General features: G+C 42.4%; 1 protein-coding gene and 1 long non-coding RNA gene across 4 annotated transcripts in view; both read left to right on the top strand.

The window, feature by feature from the left end:
• The window catches only part of LOC110840507 (methyl farnesoate epoxidase), a 48,510-nt gene extending 40,591 nt beyond the window's left edge, over positions 1-7,919 (top strand). For all 3 annotated transcript variants that reach the window (XM_087361395.1, XM_022085583.2, XM_087361386.1), the window contains 4 exons: positions 6,121-6,252; positions 6,487-6,618; positions 6,699-6,848; positions 7,852-7,919. The gene's annotated coding sequence lies outside the window, so the exon portion shown is untranslated. The remainder of the gene's footprint in view (positions 1-6,120; positions 6,253-6,486; positions 6,619-6,698; positions 6,849-7,851) is intronic.
• A 125-nt stretch (positions 7,920-8,044) lies between these two features.
• On the top strand, positions 8,045-12,397 carry LOC147874890 (uncharacterized). Its single transcript, XR_015532444.1, has 2 exons — positions 8,045-8,057; positions 10,966-12,397. It is a non-coding gene; the product is annotated as an uncharacterized LOC147874890 (long non-coding RNA).
• Positions 12,398-20,453: the final 8,056 nt, after the last annotated feature.

The following is a 20,453-nucleotide window of genomic DNA, read 5'->3' as shown; positions in this document are numbered from 1 at the left end:
TCGACCAGACTACACGGAGCAACAACCCAGAAGACAGAAATCTTCATACTCATCGCCCTGATGAAGGAGGCAGTATGACCTCCGAAACGTTGGTTAACATCGACCAGACTACAGAGCGCAACAACCCAGAAGACAAATCTTTATGTTTACAAACTTTGTGTGCGTGTTTCTAGATCAAAAATAAGGAAAAAAATGTTCCTATGAACATGTGGTCGCAAATGCTTCTTTTTAAAAATAATAACCAAAAATAAGGTAAGCCTGGTGTCAAGGGTGACCCCAAGATACGGCGCTGTTTCGACACATTGTGGACAGATGTTATTAGAAGCTTACAGTCTTTTGTACGTCGGGTCTCGAAATTTTAATTTCTGTCACAATATTACGAAAATGTTAATCATATGTTTTAATATAACCGTCGTAGCATTATGAAAAACGCGTGATGTATGCTACAGTTCGTTGTTTCGGTTTTGTCAGTTCATTTACTACACAGTTTTCTTTCCCTCTTATGTAATGTGGTCACGTGTTTCAAGCTGAATTTTTTTCTAAACCATTTGTGTCACAGGCCTTCACTTGTGGTGGGTCAGCCACGTGTTGTGGCGGTCGCTTCGTTGAGTAATCGTATGATTTGTGTATTTTAATGTTGGTATTTATTTATTACAAATTTTGTTGGCTCACAATTTTATGCATTTTCGTTTGTGTTTTATACCACGCTTTTCCATCTTTTCACAAGAGCCCGCAAACGGTCTGTACCTGAGCCAGATTAATCCATTCCACGTCCACCCACATTGTTTTCAGATTTACGCTTATGGTCTTCATTCTACTTTCGTGTTCCCCAACCTATTCCTTCCCCACCCACTGCATACTGTAACTTGTGAGAGACACATGACGGCACATCACAGAATTTCGCCTCACGAAAAAGGGGGTACAAACTATGCATGGCTATAAGTATGTATCAATCCTTACGCTATAAGAATGCAAGCATTTGAAAACAAAACACATTTTGAATAAATCTATCGATGACGAACCAGTGTGTGTGAATTGTGATTACGAAAGATAAGATCTTGCATTTTTCTAACTAAATATACGCCGCTCATAGCGCGAACGCCACATTGTAAACAGCCTTGAGAATGAGGACAGACATGGTCCTCGAAACGTCGGCGATTAATCAACATCTAACACGGCTGATAGCTCGAGAAAACTTTATTAATAAAAGCCGCAGTGAAAGCTTCAGATCATGAGTCAGATAGCAGAAGGTCGCAGCACTTTTCTTATAAACTGAAGAAATCCGTTTTCTTAAATTCGTAAAATATTTTGTATCTTTGTAATAAGGTCAATGACTCACTCATTGGCTTATAAACAGTTACTCTCGCAGAACGCATTTTCAGGCCAGCGTTGAATTGGAACTCCCATGTTTATTGCCAAGTGCCGCGATGGTCTAATAATAAAAATCCTTGATAAACATTTTCTTAATATTTTAATATTTTCCGTCAAATCACAATTTTTAATAAGATAATAAAATATATTTAAAATATCATTTCACGTTCCGCATCGAATGATCGATTTACAAATTGGAACGTATCTTACTACATGTTTCGGTTATATTTAACCGTCCTCAGGTATAAATTAGATTGGTAAATTTAAAACTCGAAATACAATTCTTTACAATGTTATGCAGTTTATTGAAGATGTTCTTATCAGATTACGGAGGCCATTGAAGGCAGGGAAGTCTGATAACATAACGCTGAAATAATCGTACTTTGCTATTCTCCTACTAGCTTAATTTTGTTTTTTTATTAATGTACAAGGATTACATTAGCAATCTTACAAACCAAATTATTTCAATGGCCTCGACTGATTCAGGATAACTTCGGAGGACATGGATTCCTATTCGAAAGTTGTTCTCTCTGAGTCCCTCCATACGCTCCTTCAGTTTGGCCCTAACCTTTTGAATCATCCTGTATATTAATTTAACAATCACTGCGATTACTTATCGTCAGAGCTGGGTTTGGACATAGACAAGGTCTTTAAGTCGATTACGATACGTAAACATCGACATATCTATAAATTATAGGCTTACATTCCGACAAATTGGACTCCATATACGTATAGGCCTTGAACTCAAATGTAATAGCCAATTAGCAAGATACTGTCTCGAAGAAGCCTGTGCTTCATACAAATGTTTTGTAGTTCATGTTGATCTCCGTTAACTGACCTGCCTGGATAATTACAGTCTATTTATAAAAGCCGATTTGTTTATGAGGAAGACACAGCTTTAGCGGCATACATTATGCTAATGTATCTTTATACCACAATTTCACATGTGCTATTTGTCAGCCATACTTTTTAAGCCATCAGCAGTAGATATTAGGACCGAAAATGAGTACACACATACAATATCACGAGTTACTGTCAAGAAATATCGGGATAGGTTATGCGTTCGTATCCCGGAGCAGGCCTGTTTTTCAGATAATGAGGAATTTGTAAGCCATAGATACTTCGAAAATATATTCGCAAGAAATATTTTCCATACTTACTTTGGAGAGATAAATTAAAGAACATAATTTGATTTGTAATATTACATCGCGTTTTAAACTCCTAAATCTAAAGAGATACACACATTTGAAAAAAAAAAGTAAAGTTCCATGAATCAAAATATAAAGATTGTTAATAAATCTTTTCAAACTGGCAGCGTTAAGATATTTCTGATCATCCTCATGATGAAGAAAGCAAGCACCTCTGAAACGTCGGTAAACTTATACTAGACTACACGCACAACAACCTAGAAGGTAGCCAACTTCATATTCGCCGCCTTGAGAACCTCAAATCTAACGTATCTGAGAGTAACTCTAAATTCCTCCATTTGCCTTAATTTTATTGTTTTTCAAGTTTCTGGACAAATTCAGAGGGTCCAAGGATCCACGAACGCAGTTGTGACCTTTGTCCCCTTGTTTTTCCCATTCAGCCGGAAGTCGATAATATCCAAGGCGCAGGTCATGGATTCGATGTTAATTTGTCGCAGGGATCTTCATTAAAATGATGCAGCTGATGGTCATTATCCTTGAATACGCGTATTACAGCGTAATCAACAGATGAATAAGTGAAGCAAACGACAAATGGATACACATGTAAAGAGATAAGCAAAGAAAAACAACCAACAACATTTACAGTAGGAGACAGTTGAAAATTCACTGGTGCCGGAGTGAAATCCTAATTCATATTAAATGCAATTTAGAAAAAAAAAACTATCGCTCTAACCTTAAATTACTATGTAAAATATAATTTCGTGGATTTATGGAAATATCAATAAATACGATTTGTGAGAACTTTCCGATTATTTTTTTCACTTTAGTAAATTTTTGTTCTTACACCGTTTTAGAAGCCACGGTGGTCTAGCGGTTAGAACGCTGGCCTTGTAATCCTGGGGTCTCGGGTTCGATTCCCGGCGGTGCCCGAATTTATAACTTGTGTTGGGCAAGGCCGTGGTCTAGGCAACACGGAGTTTTCCTCCGTGGCATCCCAACAATTACTCCATTCACACACAGAAGAAGGCAATGGCAAACCACTTCTGGATCATCTGCCAAGAACGTATATGAACAGGTCCCAGTCCGAGAAAAGGATGGAAGGATCCTGTTCATATGGACCTGCTTGTCATTATTTTACATGGTATAGCGTTGTTCTTACTTGATTGGAAATTTTTTCTATGTGCTTTTAATGTGTGCCCCTTTGTCCCTCTTATCACGTATCATATGCACAAGGCGATCTGTTTAGTCTGCAAGGGTGACGGGGTAGGTTGCAGTATGTGCTGGTAATGGCCCCGCGCTTGCTTTAAAGTAACCCAGTCCGATATTATAAGTTGTTTCAAAATGTATATTTGAATGGTTTAATGATTTAAATACTTTGATGAAATAAATGCAATAGAAGATTGCCATTAACACATATTAACACAATATGGAGGAAATTGAAAATTTGTTACGTGTAAACGTAGAAACCGCTTGCGTGTTTAGTTTCTGAATATTCCACTCAACGGTGCTCATGAGGAAGCCGCTTATTACATGTTGCAACATGGCCTGGAACTTCATATTATTAAGTTAATACTTTAATCCTATTGCAACGTAATAATTCCTATTTTTAGTATATGTCTACAAAGGATATGCGATTAATATAGTTTGCCAGATAGAGGTCTTTAAAACTCTCAAGGTCATAAGTTTCACGCTTATTTCTGCCAAACCGTAAATACCTGATGTCAAAATGAGGTGATCAAGGTCATATGGAAAATCGGCCCAATAGTTTCTTAGATACGGATCTTTAAAAAAAATTCTCACGAATATTTCTGCTAGCCAGCCACCCAAGGCCACCCCTTCCCAGGTATCCCCTTCTTCGGGCCCTAGGACCACCCCGTGCCCCCCCACCCCAGGGCCCCCCCAAACCCCAAGGCCCCCCCAAACCCCAAGGGGCCACCCCCCAAACCCCAGGGGCCACCCCCCAAACCCCAGGGGCCACCCCCCAAACCCCAGGGGCCACCCCCCAAACCCCAGGGGCCACCCCCCAAACCCCAGGGGCCACCCCCCAAACCCCAGGGGCCACCCCCCAAACCCCAGGGGCCACCCCCCAAACCCCAGGGGCCACCCCCCAAACCCCAGGGGCCACCCCCCAAACCCCAGGGGCCGCCCCCCAAACCCCAGGGGCCACCCCCCAAACCCCAGGGGCCACCCCCCAAACCCCAGGGGCCACCCCCCAAACCCCAGGGGGGCCCCCACCCCAGAGGACCCCCACCCCAGGGCCCCCCACACCAGGGCCCCCCACACCAGGTGCACCTCCAAAAAACCTCCCCGCGAAGCAGAGGGACTGACCCGGCTCCGGACAATGGCCCGGGCGCCTGGTTCCGACGAACCGCCCGAATCCAACTCGTTGGCTTTGCGCTCGCACGCTACGGAAAACAGGACCTTGTAGGCGAGGCAGGTTGTCCAACTCTTTCGACTAACTCACCTGGCAACAGATCTTGTCTACAGGATATAGCAGGAACATAATAAGATTAGGTATAATGAAAGGACCACTCAAAATTCGAAAATAGTACCAGCAACGAAAGCGCGGTAATTGATATCGAATAATTCCGAAGGGGGGCTCAACCCCAGCGGCCGAGTGGTCTTAGGAACTTAAAACAAATCTCTTAAAGCAAAATAATAACTTGCGCCCTCTGTGCGGGATGGCGCTTGAGGTGGGTCCCCATGTTCCCGCACAGAGGACGCTGCCATTTATTTTACGTTTTTGAGCCTTGTTTTATTCTCTACGACCATTTACAGTCTGAGGCTGACCCTCCGTCCCGCGATTTGGTTTCATTCGATTAAATCATTGAGTTTTCGCTGCTGGTAGTATTTTCGCTTTTAGTGTTTTATTACTGGACGTATAATTTTATCTGCCCCTTACTTATCTCTGCCGACGCGCGGTGGATGAGTTTTTCATCTTTGCCTTTCCCAGCATGCTCCGCGAAACTTGTTTCCTCCGGACAAGTTGAGTTTTTTTTTCCGGTTGTCTGTCTCCTGCTCCGATACAGCGCGTATGTACTCAGTCTTTACGTAAGTTGGGGCTTCAGTCGGCCATTTTGATATTACGTCTCAGCTTGTGTTTGGTTTAATTCTCGATTTATTCGACAGCCAAAGAATTGTTGAAGCTTTCGTGGTGGCAGTACGAGGATACAAAGAATGCAGGCGATTTCGTGATAATGAAAATACTAACCGATTTTCTCTAGAAATTACATAAATCGTTGAGTTAGATTGTATTCGACTTACACCCTTGTTCCATTGAAAATTTAATCCTGGAATCTGAAGCGAAAATAATAAATTTTTATTGACTAATTCTGTGTGGATTTCAACCTCTTTTCCTACTCACTGAACGTGTGATGTAAGCACAAATCGATGAAAATTGAAATATTGATTATAATTGACTCCTGGATTTGACCTTATCATGGAAGATTATGTTGTCATAATGAATAGAGATTTAACCTGGTCGCATAGATAACGATCCTGACTTATCGGCATTTGTGTCGGGCGGCTTTACATGTGAATTACGTCGCTTTTCCATGGAGGAAATGGAGTGGTAAAAGGTCGTTTATATATTTTTCTCTAGGACTGTGACACGCGAAAGTTGCCAGAGCCGACAGGAACAAGTACATCGTGATCTCATCCTCGTGTGTCTGTCCTGTTGTGGGTCTCCGGGTGCTACGTCTTGTACAACGCGAACCCGCTTAAGTCATTCAAGGTGAGTTGCATGAAATGTTCCGTCCTCTGAAGTAGAGAAAAACAAAACTTATATTGCGTGCTGTTACCGATACAACGTGACTTGGCCTACGTCACACAAGACGAGATGCAACACTGAACTAAGTATTCTGAGATAATGTTTTCCATCGTGTCGCAAAATGCATTAGTTTCTATTAGAATTTGAAGGCATTTGACGGTCGTCTCACTGCAGGCTGGCTTCTTGTTTGTTTTGAAGGAGGCGATGACCCACATCAAGGGTTGGCCGTGCACGTCTGTACGCCTCGTTAAATGCCAACCTCCTGAAGGCGACCTGTTGTCCGTTGAGTCCATACGCCCCAGGGAACTCGTGGAGCCGCGGCAGACTCCTGTAAGTACGCTGAGATGTTATTTTGATTGTTCTGTGATACTGCCCACACAGATGAAGTATAGGATTCCGTCTGCTTCTAGGTCAGTGGTAACAACCACGTCACACTCGTTCAAGACTTGAGGTTTACGCAGCGGTGAGGATGATGGCCGCTTACATCGTGATGTCGCTTACGCCGTGCAACACGACAACCCGAAAATTATATTGCTGCTAGCAGCGAACTAAGGACTCCTGTGAGTACAATGAGAAATTATATTCCGTCTTTGTCAGATCGAGTTTCCGATCGTACGAGGTGCGATCGGAAAGGTTCAAGACTGTGTCAATAGAAGGCGAACCGGATGTAGTACGAGCTTCTGCCGCTAATGGGTGCGGCCTACATTCATAGTGAATCAGTGTGCCAGCCGGCATCATCGAATTAGCATTTGTTTCTTAGTTACGAGCGTTTTGGTAGTGCGTTACACCGACCCTCCTGCGATTTCGGAATGGCGTGTGCATCAAATTTTGCCAAAGACTCGCCAAAACGGCTACGGAAACCTATGAAATGCTAAAGCAAGCATTTGGGGAGTCCGCAATGGGTCGTGCACAAACTTTTGTGTGGCATTCACGTTTTAAAAATGGCCGAACCTCTGTCGATGATGACGAGCGTTCTGGACGACCATCTTCGAGCACAACGCCTGAAAATGTTACGAAGATTCGGCAGGCCATTCACGAAGATCGACGTCGTACCATCAACGACTTGTGCGACATTGTTGGGATAGGCTATGGGACCTGTCAGCTGATTCTAAAGGAAGAACTCCACATGCGACGCATCCTGTCTGAGGACCAGAAGCAGAATCGACTTCTCGTTTGTCAGGAGCTCAAAGATCTTGCAAGAACCGACCCCAACTTCCTTTCTAAGCTCCGTGTGACTTCTTCCTCTTCCCAAAGATGAAAATTCAGCTAAAGGGAAGGAGATTTGAGACGATAGAAGAGATTCAGGCAGAATCGCAGATGGTGCTTGACAGGCTGACAAAGAAAGATTTCCAGGGATGCTTCCAGGCTTGGCAGCGGCGCTGGGATCGTTGTGTTCACTCCCAGGGGAACTACTTCGAGGGTGATGGATGAATTTAATACCTGAGATAAGTGTACGGGTTTTTATAGGCGCAGTCTGGAAAATTTCCGATCGCACCTCGTATATAGAGAAGCGACGTAATTATAAATTCTTGTCATTATGTGAGGCATTATGTCTGCTTTCAGGTGATTAGCGGAGCCCTCTTCACATTCACGGTAATTATGATATCATCATCATTATTCTTCATCACCGCCGTGAACCCTCTGAACCTGAATCGAGCCTTGCAGGCGGAAGGAAGATTTTTCTACGTCTCGCTCCTGGACGCTTCTCTGTGACGTCATCTGACACGAGACGTCTGAAATGATGAGGCACCAGTGAGCGATGGACTCGGGTGAGTACAGTGATACGTTATTTCAAGGTTGATTCAAAATTATAATGACTTTCATAGATAGTGGTCTGTGGGAAATTAAAAATTAGTACACTTTCAGCATCAGATCAATTTCTTCCGTCTCTCTTGTTGTAAACATACACGGCAGTCATCGTGTAGCTGACAGTCGTTTAACTGGTCAAAGCGTTTCTCTTCGTGTATGAAAACAGAAATTTTATTACAGCGTTTACAAAAACTGACTGGTCCACTTTCTGAAGCAGAGGAACGTAGCCTGCGTCCTTACTCCATTTCTCGTGAATAATTTCGCAAAGAAATGCTGTGTACCTTCAGAAATTGGTGTTAGGTGGACCGAGTATTGCGTATGGATTAACCCCCTCTGCCAGGGACGCGACTGAATAGGCGTCCATCACGTAGTGATGGAATTAGAGAGAGCTGCTAGAATGTAGTGCTGTATAGAGCAGAGGTTCCGAAAGTGTGGGGCGTGTTGTTTGTATGAAAAACTTTTTGTAACGAAATTTGGAGAAACATTTTTAACATCCTACGCTTGATTGAGGCAGTTCAGCATTGAACCTGCGTTGTATCCCGAAGGATGGTGATGGGATACGGGATCGTAGACCGAGCGGAAGTCTGTTGATTGGGTGCGTTGGACACTTAAGAATTGATGTTCAAGTCAACTTGTAGAAATACAGTAGAGATATAGATTGAATTATAGTTAGACCAGTTTACAGTATCTCGAGTCAGAAAACTATGAAGCAAGACTGTGTTAGGCGTAATGCAGAGTAGAACGTGACGTTCGGTAGTGAATTCCGGTGTAGGCCGCGTTTACATGTGCCAAGGTGCGGCAGACACGGAAAAGTTTAGAAAAAATATTAAAAATTTTCAAACTTTTCGAAAAATCAAAAAATGCTGGAAATTGGCTGAAAAGCGCACAAAACCAATTGTTTTTTGAAACATTTGAAAAAAATTTGAATGTGAAATTTTTCAAATTTTCTTGGTTTTGTTCGCATTTCGGACAATTTCCAGCGTTTTTTTGATTTTTTGAAAATTTTGAAATTTCACAAAATTCCACCACCTGATGCCTTCCAGAACCGGTGTGTCTCGGACAGTTTCTGATGTACTGTGTCTCTGACGAATGCGGTCTGTGCCTGACTCGGTCTCTGCATGACACGGCTCTGACGTGTCGTCTCTGAGAAGCCCAGGTGCGGCAGGCAACACGTGAGGCAGACACGGATCTGCAGAGACCGAATATTGAAGAAGCCGGTTGGTGCAGTCACCGAGGCAGGCAGCAACCGGATGTGGTAGAGGCCGATTCCGAGAGAGACAGGATGAGGCATTCAACGAGTTTTGCATGCATCACTAGGTAGAGAGTTTAGAAATAATATTAAAATTTTTCAAAATTTTCTAAAAATCAAAAAATGCTGGAAATTGTCTGAAAAGCGCACAAAACCAAATTTTTTTGAAGGTTTTGAAATTTTTAAAAATTCCACCACCTGATGCCTTGCAGAACCGCTGTCTCTCGGACTGTTTCTGATGTACTGTGTCTCTGACGAATGTGGCCTGCACGGACCGGTCTCTGTATGACACGGCTCTGAGAAGCCCAGGTGCGGCAAACACGTGAGGCAGACACGGACCTGTATAGACCAAGTATTGAAGAGGCCAGTTGGTGCAGACACCGAGGCAGGCAGCAACCGGGTGTGTTAGAGGCCGAGTCCGACAGAGACAGGATGAGGCATTCAACGAGTTTGGCATGTATCTCTAGGGGAGAGCTTAGAAAAATATATTCAATTTTTTGAAAATTTTGAAAGAAATTTGAATGTGAAATTTTTCAAATTTTCTTGGTTTTGTTCGCATTTCGGACAATTTCCAGCGTTTTTTGTTTTTTTGAAAATTTTGAAATTTCACAAAATTCCACCACCTGATGCCTTACAGAACCGGTGTCTCTCGGACTATTTCTGATGTACTGTGTCTCTGACGAATGCGGTCTGTGCCTGTCTCGGTGTCTGCACGGACCGGCCTCTGTATGACACGGCTCTGACGCGCCGTCTCTTTGAAGCCCAGGTGCGGCAGGCAACACGTGAGGCAGACACGGACCTGCAGAGACCGAGTATTGAAGAGGCCGGTTGGTGCAGACACCGAGGCAGGCAGCAACCAGGTGTGATAGATGCCGAGTTCGACAGAGACAGGATGAGGCATTCAACGAGTTTGGCATGCATCTCTAGGGGAGAGCTTAGAAAAATATATTCAATTTTTTAAAATGTTGAAAAAAATTTGAATGTGAAATTTGTCAAATTTTCTTGGTTTTGTGCGCATTTCGGACAATTTCCAGCATTTTTTGATTTTTGGAAAACTTTGAAATTTTTCAAAATTCCATCACCTGATGCCTTGCAGAACCGATGTCTCTCGGACAGTTTCTGATGTACTGTGTCTCTGACGAATGCGGTCTGTGCCTGTCTCGGTCTCTGTATGACACGGCTCTGACGTGTCGTCTCTGAGAAGCCCAGGTGCGGCAGACATGAAGGAGGAGAGTACCTCAATAAAAATGCCTAATATGGAATGAGTAACATTGTGTATTGACATGCTATGATCAGAATTCTGGGTCAAATTTGAAACATGTCAGGGGTACATTTCCTGTTGCGTGATGGAAGGACAATATTAACGTATCTAATCTAGTGGCCAAAATTCAGTTGTAGTTGTATGTTATGCGCAACATAATAGAAACGAAGTACATAGCTATCCAGTGGATGATGTGGAACAATCAACCTACAGAGATTGGAATTGCTGTTTATGCATATTATTTCGAAAATTGTTCTTATTTTACACACAGTCTTTCTTAATATGCTGGTTGGTTGCAGATTATTGTTACAGACTGTACAGTATCTTATTGTTGATACATACTGCTTTTATGTTTTAGCAAATCTTAATGTCTCCAATGGTAACTCCAAACCAGATGTCAACACCATCCAATATGGGACCAGCGACACCGGGCCCAATGACACCCATGACACCTTCGTCAGCAGATCCTGGCATTGTTCCACAGCTTCAGTAAGTTCTGGGCCAAATCCTTGATGTGTATCAGCTGTGCCAGCTTCTGTAGAGTGATATGTGAGAATTGGCAGGCCTGTACAAATTTATTATAATTTCAGTAACCACCTCCAAAAATTACAGGTTGAAGTTTGGTTCTTCCAAACAGTGACCATGGTCCTCCATTTTGACACAGACCAGAGAACCCCTAGGTATCTTTCATTTTATAGCTGTTATTAATTATTATATATTATGAATGTATATTCCTGTTAACCAAAAGAAATACAGTGAAAGTGCCAATAAACTGTACTAGTGTGTTTATTTTGGCAGTCTTTTGAGTTTCTATTGACCATATGGTGGTACTGTAATTATGATTGCTTGTTACATCTGATATGTGGAATCAAATATCAAACTCAGGGCAGTTTTCAGGATGGAAAGTACATAGTTTCTTGAAACAAGGTTTTTGAAGACCAAGTTTTCTAGGAAATTAACTAACCCTGTCACACTTCTGAAAGATGAAATTGAATCCACAACTTTTAACCTTTCAAAGTGTCTGGAATTAAACTCTGGTACCATTGGTTGAAAATTATCCATGCTTTAAGGGAATCTGTCTTAATTGTTTTTTTATACTGCAGAGTTTTCTTCTGCTGGAGATTCATATTTACTCCTAAACTATAAATATGAAAAAAAAGTCTGATTCTCTATAAAAAGCTTCAGACCTAGTACCATATTTCATCTGAAGTTTTTTTTGTACTTAAAGAATGAAAATTAATTGTAAGACATTATTTTTAAGCTGTATCAGCCGTAGATGCCTGGCCATTTAATTCAAAAAATAAATGTAGTGAGAATGAAGAAAGATACATTGTGTGTTTGTGTGTGTGTATGGACATTTTTTTCACCTCTTGCACTGGCAAAGGTCCATCATAAAGAAACAGATCTGTACTACTAATGGTGTCAGGACTCGTTAATTTTGTTGAAAGCAAAGAGATTCTCTTGGGCACTCTTCATGGATGAAACAGAGTCTGACTTGGTAAAGACTCTGCAATGTTCTCCACGAACAACGACAATAACAGTGGCACAGATTTTACATTTCAGCGCTGTGCACGTCACCCATGTTGAGTGGGAGTGTTACCATGTAAAGCATTGAATAGCAAATATTTCTTTCAGAGGTGCAGTCCTTAGTCCCAGCTTGTATATAGAATATTTATTTCTGCTGTAACACAATAGTTGCAGTTTTGAAAATCCTGTGCTATAAAGAAATTATAATATAAACATACTTTATTTAATATAAATAAATTGCTTAAGTGCTTCTTGCTACACCATGTCTGAAGAGTGCTTTGTACCGAGTTGTGATGTGCTCATCTGACTGTTGGCAGATGCAATGTGTTTGTTTTAGGAACATCCTTTCAACTGTTAACTTGGGCTGTAAACTGGATATGAAAAAGATTGCCCTTCATGCTCGTAATGCCGAATACAATCCCAAACGATTCCCTGCTGTCATGAGGATACGTGAACCTCGGACCACGGCACTCATATTCAGTTCCGGGAAGTCACTTGTCCCAAGTCTTGAGAAGTCACTTGTCCCAAGTCTTGAGAAGTCACTTGTCACAAGTCTTGAGAAGTCAATTGTCCCAAGTCTTGAGAAGTCACTTGTCCCAAGTCTTGAGTAGTCACTTGTCCCAAGTCTTGAGAGGTCACTTGTCCGAAGTCTTGAGAAGTCGCATGTCCCAATTGTTGAGAAGTCACTTGTCCCAAGTGTTGAGAAGTCACTTGTCCCAAGTCTTGAGAAGTCACTTGTCCCAAGTGTTGAGAAGTCACTTGTCCCAAGTCTTGAGAAGTCACTTGTCCCAAGTGTTGAGAAGTCACTTGTCCCAAGTCTTGAGAAGTCACTTGTCCCAAGTCTTGAGAAGTCACATGTCCCAAGTCTTGAGAAGTCACTTGTCCCAAGTCTTGAGAAGACACTTGTACCAAGTGTAGAGAAGTCACTTGTCCCAAGTCTTGAGAAGTCGCATGTCCCAAGTGTTGAGAAGTCACTTGTCCCAAGTCTTGAGAAGTCGCTTGTCCCAAGTCTTGAGAAGTCGCTTGTCCCAAGTTTAGAGAAGTCAATTGTCCCAAGTCTTGAGAAGTCACTTGTACCAAGTATTGAGAAGTTCTTTTCCCAAGTCTTGGGACGTACTTGTCCCAAGTCTTGATAAGTTCTTGTTCCAAGTCTTGAGAAGTCACTTGTCCCAAGTCTTGAGAAGTTCTTGTCCCAAGTCTTGAGAAGTCACATGTCCCAAGTCTTGAGAAGTTCTTGTCCCATGTCTTGAGAAGTCACTTGTCCCAAGTCTTGAGAAGTCACTTGTCCCAATTCTTGAGAAGTCACTTGTCCCAATTCTTGAGAAGTCACTTGTCCCAAGTCTTGAGAAGTTCTTATCCCAAGTCTTGAGAAGTCACTTGTCCCAAGTCTTGAGAAGTTCTTGTCCCAAGTCTTGAGAAGATGGTTGTCCCATGTCTTGAGAAGTCACTTGTCCCAAATCTTGAGAAATTCTTGTCCCAAGTCTCGAGAAGTCACTTGTCCCAAGTCTTGAGAACTTCTTGTCAAAGGTCTTGAGAAGTTCTTGTTCCAAATCTTGAGAAGTCACTTGTCCCAAGTATAGAGAAGTTCTTGTCCCAATTCTTGAGAAGTTCTTGTACCAAGTCTTGAGAAGTTCTTGTCCCAAGTCTTGAGAAATTCTTGTCCCAAGTCTTGAGAAATTCTTGTCCCAAGTCTTGAGAATTTCTTGTCCCAAGTCTTCTGTAGTCACAAGTCTTGAGAAGTTCTTGTCCCAAGTCTTGAGAAGTCACTTGTCCCAAGTCCTGAGAATTTCTTGTCCCAAGTCTTGAGAAGTCACTTGTCCCAAGTCTTGAGAAGGTCTTGTTCCAAGTCTTAAGAAGTTCTTGTCCCACGTCTTGAGAAGTTAATTGTCCCAAGTCTTGAGAAGTTTTTGTTCCAAGTCTTGAGATGTCACTTGTCCCAAGTCTTGAGAAGTTCTTGTCCCATGTCTTGAGAAGTCACTTGTCCCAAGTCTTGAGAAGTCACTTGTCCCAATTCTTGAGGAGTCACTTGTCCCAAGTCTTGAAAAGTTCTTGTCCCAAGTCTTGAGAAGAAAGTTGTCCCATGTCTTGAAAAGTCACTTGTCCCAAATCTTGAGAAATTCTTGTCCCAAGTCTTGAGAAGTCACTTGTCCCAAGTCTTCACAAGTTCTTGTCAAAGGTCTTGAGAAGTTCTTGTTCCAAATCTTGAGAAGTCACTTGTCCCAAGTATAGAGAAGTTCTTGTCCCAAATCTTGAGAAGTTCTTGTCCCAAGGCTTGAGAAATTCTTGTCCCAAGTCTTGAGAAATTCTTGTCCCAAGTCTTGAGAATTTCTTGTCCCAAGTCTTGAGTAGTCACAAGTCTTGAGAAGTTCTTGTCCCAAGTCTTGAGAAGTCACTTGTCCCAAGTCTTGAGAAGTTCTTGACCCAAGTCTTGAGAAGTCACTTGTCCCAAGTCTTGAGAAGGTCTTGTCCCAAGTCTTGAGAAGTTCTTGTCCCACGTCTTGAGAAGTTACTTGTCCCAAGTCTTGAGAAGTTCTTGTTCCAAGTCTTGAGAAATCACTTGTCCCAAGTCTTGAGAAGTCACTTGTCCCAAGTCTTGAGAAGTTCTTGTCCCATGTCTTGAGAAGTCGCTTGTCCAAAGTCTTGAGAAGTCGCTTGTCCCAAGTCTTGAGAAGTCACTTGTACCAATTCTCGAGAAGTCACTTGTCCAAAGTCTTGAGAAGTCACTTGTCCCAAGTCTTGAGAAGTCACTTGTCCCAAGTCTTGAGAAGTTCTTGTCCCAAGTCTGAGAAGAAAGTTGTCCCACGTCTTGAGAAGTCACTTGTCCCAAGTCTTGAGAAGTTCTTGTCAAAGGTCTTGAGAAGTTCTTGTTCCAAATCTTGAGAAATCACTTGTCCCAAGTATAGAGAAGTTCGTGTCCCAATTCTTGAGAAGTTCTTGTCCCAAGTCTTGAGAAGTCACTTGTCCCAAGTCTTGAGTAGTCACTTGTCCCAAGTCTTGAGAGGTCACTTGTCCGAAGTCTTGAGAAGTCGCATGTCCCAATTGTTGAGAAGTCACTTGTCCCAAGTCTTGAGAAGTGACTTGTCCCAAGTGTTGAGAAGTCACTTGTCCCAAGTCTTGAGAAGTCACTTGTCCCAAGTCTTGAGAAGTCACTTGTCCCAAGACTTGAGAAGACACTTGTACCAAGTGTTGAGAAGTCACTTGTCCCAAGTCTTGAGAAGTCACTTGTCCCAAGTATAGAGAAGTTCTTGTCCCAAGTGTTGAGAAGTCACTTATCCCAAGTCTTGAGAAGTCGCTTTTCCCAAGTCTTGAGAAGTCGCTTGTCCCAAGTTTAGAGAAGTCAATTGTCCCAAGTCTTGAGAAGTCACTTGTACCAAGTATTGAGAAGTTCTTTTCCCAAGTCTTGAGAAGATCTTGTCCCAAGTCTTGAGACGTACTTGTCCCAAGTCTTGATAAGTTCTTGTCCCAAGTCTTGAGAAGTCACTTGTCCCAAGTCTTGAGAAGTCACTTGTCCCAAGTCTTGAGAAGTTCTTGTCCCAAGTCTTGAGAAGTCACATGTCCCAAGTCTTGAGAAGTTCTTGTCCCATGTCTTGAGAAGTTACTTGTCCCAAGTCTTGAGAAGTCACTTCTCCCAATTCTTGAGAAGTCACTTGTCCCAATTCTTGAGAAGTCACTTGTCCCAAGTCTTGAGAATTTCTTATCCCAAGTCTTGAGAAGTCACTTGTCCCAAGTCTTGAGAATTTCTTGTCCCAAGTCTTGAGAAGAAAGCTGTCCCATGTGTTGAGAAGTCACTTGTCCCAAATCTTGAGAAATTCTTGTCCCAAGTCTCGAGAAGTCACTTATCCCAATTCTTGAGAAGTTCTTGTCAAAGGTCTTGAGAAGTTTTTGTTCCAAATCTTGAGAAGTCACTTGTCCCAAGTATAGAGAAGTTCTTGTCCCATTTCTTGAAAAGTTCTTGTCCCAAGTCTTGAGAAGTTCTTGTCCCAAGTCTTGAGAATTTCTTGTCCCAAGTCTTGAGTAGTCATAAGTCTTGAGAAGTTCTTGTCCCAAGTCTTGAGAAGTCAACTGTCCCAAGTCCTGAGAAGTTCTTGTCCCAAGTCTTGAGAAGTCACTTGTCCCAAGTCTTGAGAAGGTCTTGTTCCAAGTCTTGAGAAGTTCTTGTCCCAAGTCTTGAGAATTTCTTCTCCCAAGTCTTGAGAAGTCACAAGTCATGAGAAGTTCTTGTCCCAAGTCTTGAGAAGTCACTTGTCCCAAGCCTTGAGAAGTTCTTGTCCGAGGTCTTCGGAAGTTCTTGTCCCAAGTCTTGAGAAGTCACTTCTCCCAAGTCCTGAGAAGATCTTGTCTTAAGTCTTGAGAAGGGACAAATGACTTCTCAAGACTTGGGACAAGTGACTTCTCAAGACTTGGGACAAGAACTTCTCAAGACTTGGAGCAAGTGACTTCTCATGACTTGGGACAAGAACTTCTCAAGACTTGGGACAAGAACTTCTCAAGACTTTGGAAAAGTGACATCTCAAGACTTGGGACAAGAACTTCTCAAGATTTGGGACATGTGACTTCTCATGACTTGGGACAAGAGCTTCTCAAGACTTGGGACAAAGTGACTTCTCAAGACTTGGGACGAGTGGCTTCTCAAGACTTGGGACAACTGACTTCTCAAGACTTCGGACAAGAACTTCTCAAGGTTTAGTTTCAATTGACTTCTCAAGACTTGGGATAAGAATATCTCAAGACTTGGGACAAGTGACTTCTCAAGATTTCGGACAAGTGACTTTTCAAGACTAGGGACAATAACTTCTCAAGACTTGGGACAAGAACTTCTAAAGACTTGGGACAAGTGACTTCTCAAGATTTGTAACAAGAAATTCTCGAGACTTGGGATATGTGACTTCTCAAGACTTGGGACAAGTGACTTCTCAAGACTTGGGACAAGTGACTTCTCAAGACTTGGGACAAGTGACTTCTCAAGACTTGGGACAAGTGACTTCTCAAGACTTCGGACAAGTGACTTCTCAAGACTTGGGACAAAAACTTCTCAATACTTGGGACAAGAACTTCTCAAGACTTGGGACAAGTGACTTCTCAAGACTTGGGACAAGAACTTCTCAAGACTTGGGACAAGAACTTCTCAAAACTTGGGACAAGTGACTTCTCAAGACTTCGGACAAGTGGCTTCTCAAGACTTGGGACAAGTGACTTCTCAAGACTTGGGACAAGTGACTTCTCAAGACTTGGGACAAGAGGCTGCTCAAGACTTGGGACAAGTGACTTCTCAAGACTTGGGACATGTGACTTCTCATGACTTGAGACAAGTGACTTCTCAAGACTTGGGACAAGTGACATCTCAAGACTTGGGACAATTGACTTTTCAAGACTTGGGACAAATGAGTTCTCGTGACTTGGGACAAGTGACTTCTCAAGACTTGGGACATTGACTTCTCAAGACTTGGGACAAGTGACTTCTCAAGACTTGGGACAAGTGACTTCTCAAGACTTGGGACGAGTGACTTCTCAAGACTTGGGACCAGTGACTTCTCAAGACGTGGGACAAGTGACTTCTCAAGACTTGGGACAACTAACTTCTCAAGACTTGGGACAAGTGACTTCTCAAGACTTGGGACAAGTGACTTCTCAAGACTTGGGACAAGTGACTTCTCACGACATGGTACAAGTGACTTCTCAAGACTTGGGACAAGTGACTTCTCAAGACTTGGGACAAGTGACTTCTGAAGACTTGGGAGAAGTGACTTCTCAAGACTTGGGACAAGAACTTCTCAAGACTTGGGACAAGTGACTTCTCAAGACTTGGGACAAGTGACTTCTCAAGACTTGGGTCAAGTGACTTCTCAAGACTTGGGACAAGAACTTCTCAAGACTTGGGACAAGAACTTCTCAAGACTTGGTACAAGTTACTTCTCAAGACTTGGGACAAGGGACTTCTCAAGACTTGAGACGAGTGACTTATTTTTGTGCGCTTTTTGGACGATTTCCCACGTTTTTTGATTTTTCGAAAATTTTCGAAAAAATTGGAATTTCTCAAAGGGGTACCCCTTTGAAAATTTTCAAAAATCTTCGAAATTTTAAAAAAAATAAAAATGGCTGCAAATGGCATGAAACGCATAGAAACCAAACATTTTCGGGAAATTCGAAAAAAAATTAAAAGTTGAAATTCTTAAAAAATTCTTAGTTTTGTGCGCTTTTTGGACGATTTCCGACGTTTTTTGATTTTTCGAAAATTTTCGAAAAAATTGAAATTTCTCAAAGGGGTACCCCTTTGAAAATTTTCAAAAATCTTCGAAATTTTAAAAAAATTAAAAATGGCTGCAAATGGTATGAAACGCATAAAAAACCAGACATTTTCGGAAAATTCGAAAAAAAATTCAAGGTTGAAAATTTTAAAAAATTCTTAGTTTTGTGCGCTTTTTGAACGATTTCCCACGTTATTTACAAGTGACTTCTCAAGACTTGAGACAAGTGACTTCTCAAGACTTGGGACAAGAACTTCTCGATACTTGGGACAAGTGAGTTCTCAAGACTTGGGACAAGATCTTCTCAAGACTTGGGACAAGAACTTCTCAAGACTTGGGACAAGAACTTTTCAAGACTTGGTACAAGTGAATTCTCAAGACCTGGGACAAGTGACTTCTCAAGACTTGGGACAAGTGACATCTCAAGACTTGGGACAATTGACTTTTCAAGACTTGGGACAAATGAGTTTTCGTGACTTGGGACAAGTGACTTCTCAAGACTTGGGACATTGACTTCTCAAGACTTGGGACAAGTGACTTCTCAAGACTTGGGACAAGTGACTTCTCAAGACTTGGGACAAGTGACTTCTCAAGACTTGGGACAAGTGACTTCTCAAGACTTGGGACAAGTGACTTCTCAAGACTTGGGACAAGTGACTTCTCAAGACTTGTTACAAGTGATTTCTGAAGACTTGGGAGAAGTGACTTCTCAAGACTTGGGACAAGAACTTCTCAAGACTTGGGACAAGTGACTTCTCAAGACTTGGGACAAGTGACTTCTCAAGACTTGGGTCAAGTGACTTCTCAAGACTTGGGACAAGAACTTCTCAAGACTTCGGACAAGAACTTCTCAAGTCTTGGTACAAGTTACTTCTCAAGACTTGGGACAAGTGACTTCTCAAGACTTGGGACAAGTGACTTCTCAAGACTTGGGACAAGAGGCTTCTCAAGACTTGGGACAAGTGACTTCTCAAGACTTGGGACAAGTGACTTCTCAAGACTTGGGACAAGAGGCTTCTCAAGACTTGGGACAAGTGACTTCTCAAGACTTGGGACATGTGACTTCTCAAGACTTGGGACAAGTGACATCTCAAGACTTGGGACAATTGACTTTTCAAGACTTGGGACAAATGAGTTCTCGTGACTTGGGACAAGTGACTTCTCAAGACTTGGGACATTGTCTTCTCAAGACTTGGGACAAGTGACTTCTCAAGACTTGGGACAAGTGACTTCTCAAGACTTGGGACGAGTGACTTCTCAAGACTTGGGACAAGTGACTTCTCAAGACGTGGGACAAGTGACTTCTCAAGACTTGGGACAACTGACTTCTCAAGACTTGGGACAAGTGACTTCTCAAGACTTGGGACAAGTGACTTCTCAAGACTTGGGACAAGTGACTTCTCAAGACCTGGGACAAGTGACTTCTCAAGACTTGGGACAAGTGACATCTCAAGACTTGGGACAATTGACTTTTCAAGACTTGGGACAAATGAGTTTTCGTGACTTGGGACAAGTGACTTCTCAAGACTTGGGACATTGACTTCTCAAGACTTGGGACAAGTGACTTCTCAAGACTTGGGACAAGTGACTTCTCAAGACTTGGGACAAGTGACTTCTCAAGACTTGGGACAAGTGACTTCTCAAGACTTGGGACAAGTGACTTCTCAAGACTTGGGACAAGTGACTTCTCAAGACTTGTTACAAGTGATTTCTGAAGACTTGGGAGAAGTGACTTCTCAAGACTTGGGACAAGAACTTCTCAAGACTTGGGACAAGTGACTTCTCAAGACTTGGGACAAGTGACTTCTGAAGACTTGGGAGAAGTGACTTCTCAAGACTTGGGACAAGAACTTCTCAAGACTTGGGACAAGTGACTTCTCAAGACTTGGGACAAGTGACTTCTCAAGACTTGGGACAAGTGACTTCTCAAGACTTGGGTCAAGTGACTTCTCAAGACTTGGGACAAGAACTTCTCAAGACTTGGGACAAGAACTTCTCAAGACTTGGTACAAGTTACTTCTCAAGACTTGGGACAAGGGACTTCTCAAGACTTGAGACGAGTGACTTATTTTTG

This window comes from Zootermopsis nevadensis, unplaced genomic scaffold, assembly GCF_977971745.1.
Source record: "Zootermopsis nevadensis isolate Lab colony 2312 unplaced genomic scaffold, Znev_1.0 Znev_ptg000003l, whole genome shotgun sequence".
In the NCBI taxonomy this organism is placed as follows: Eukaryota; Metazoa; Arthropoda; class Insecta; order Blattodea; family Termopsidae; genus Zootermopsis; species Zootermopsis nevadensis.
Note: the sequence above shows the minus strand (reverse complement) of the source record. Positions and strands in the feature narration are given on the sequence as shown.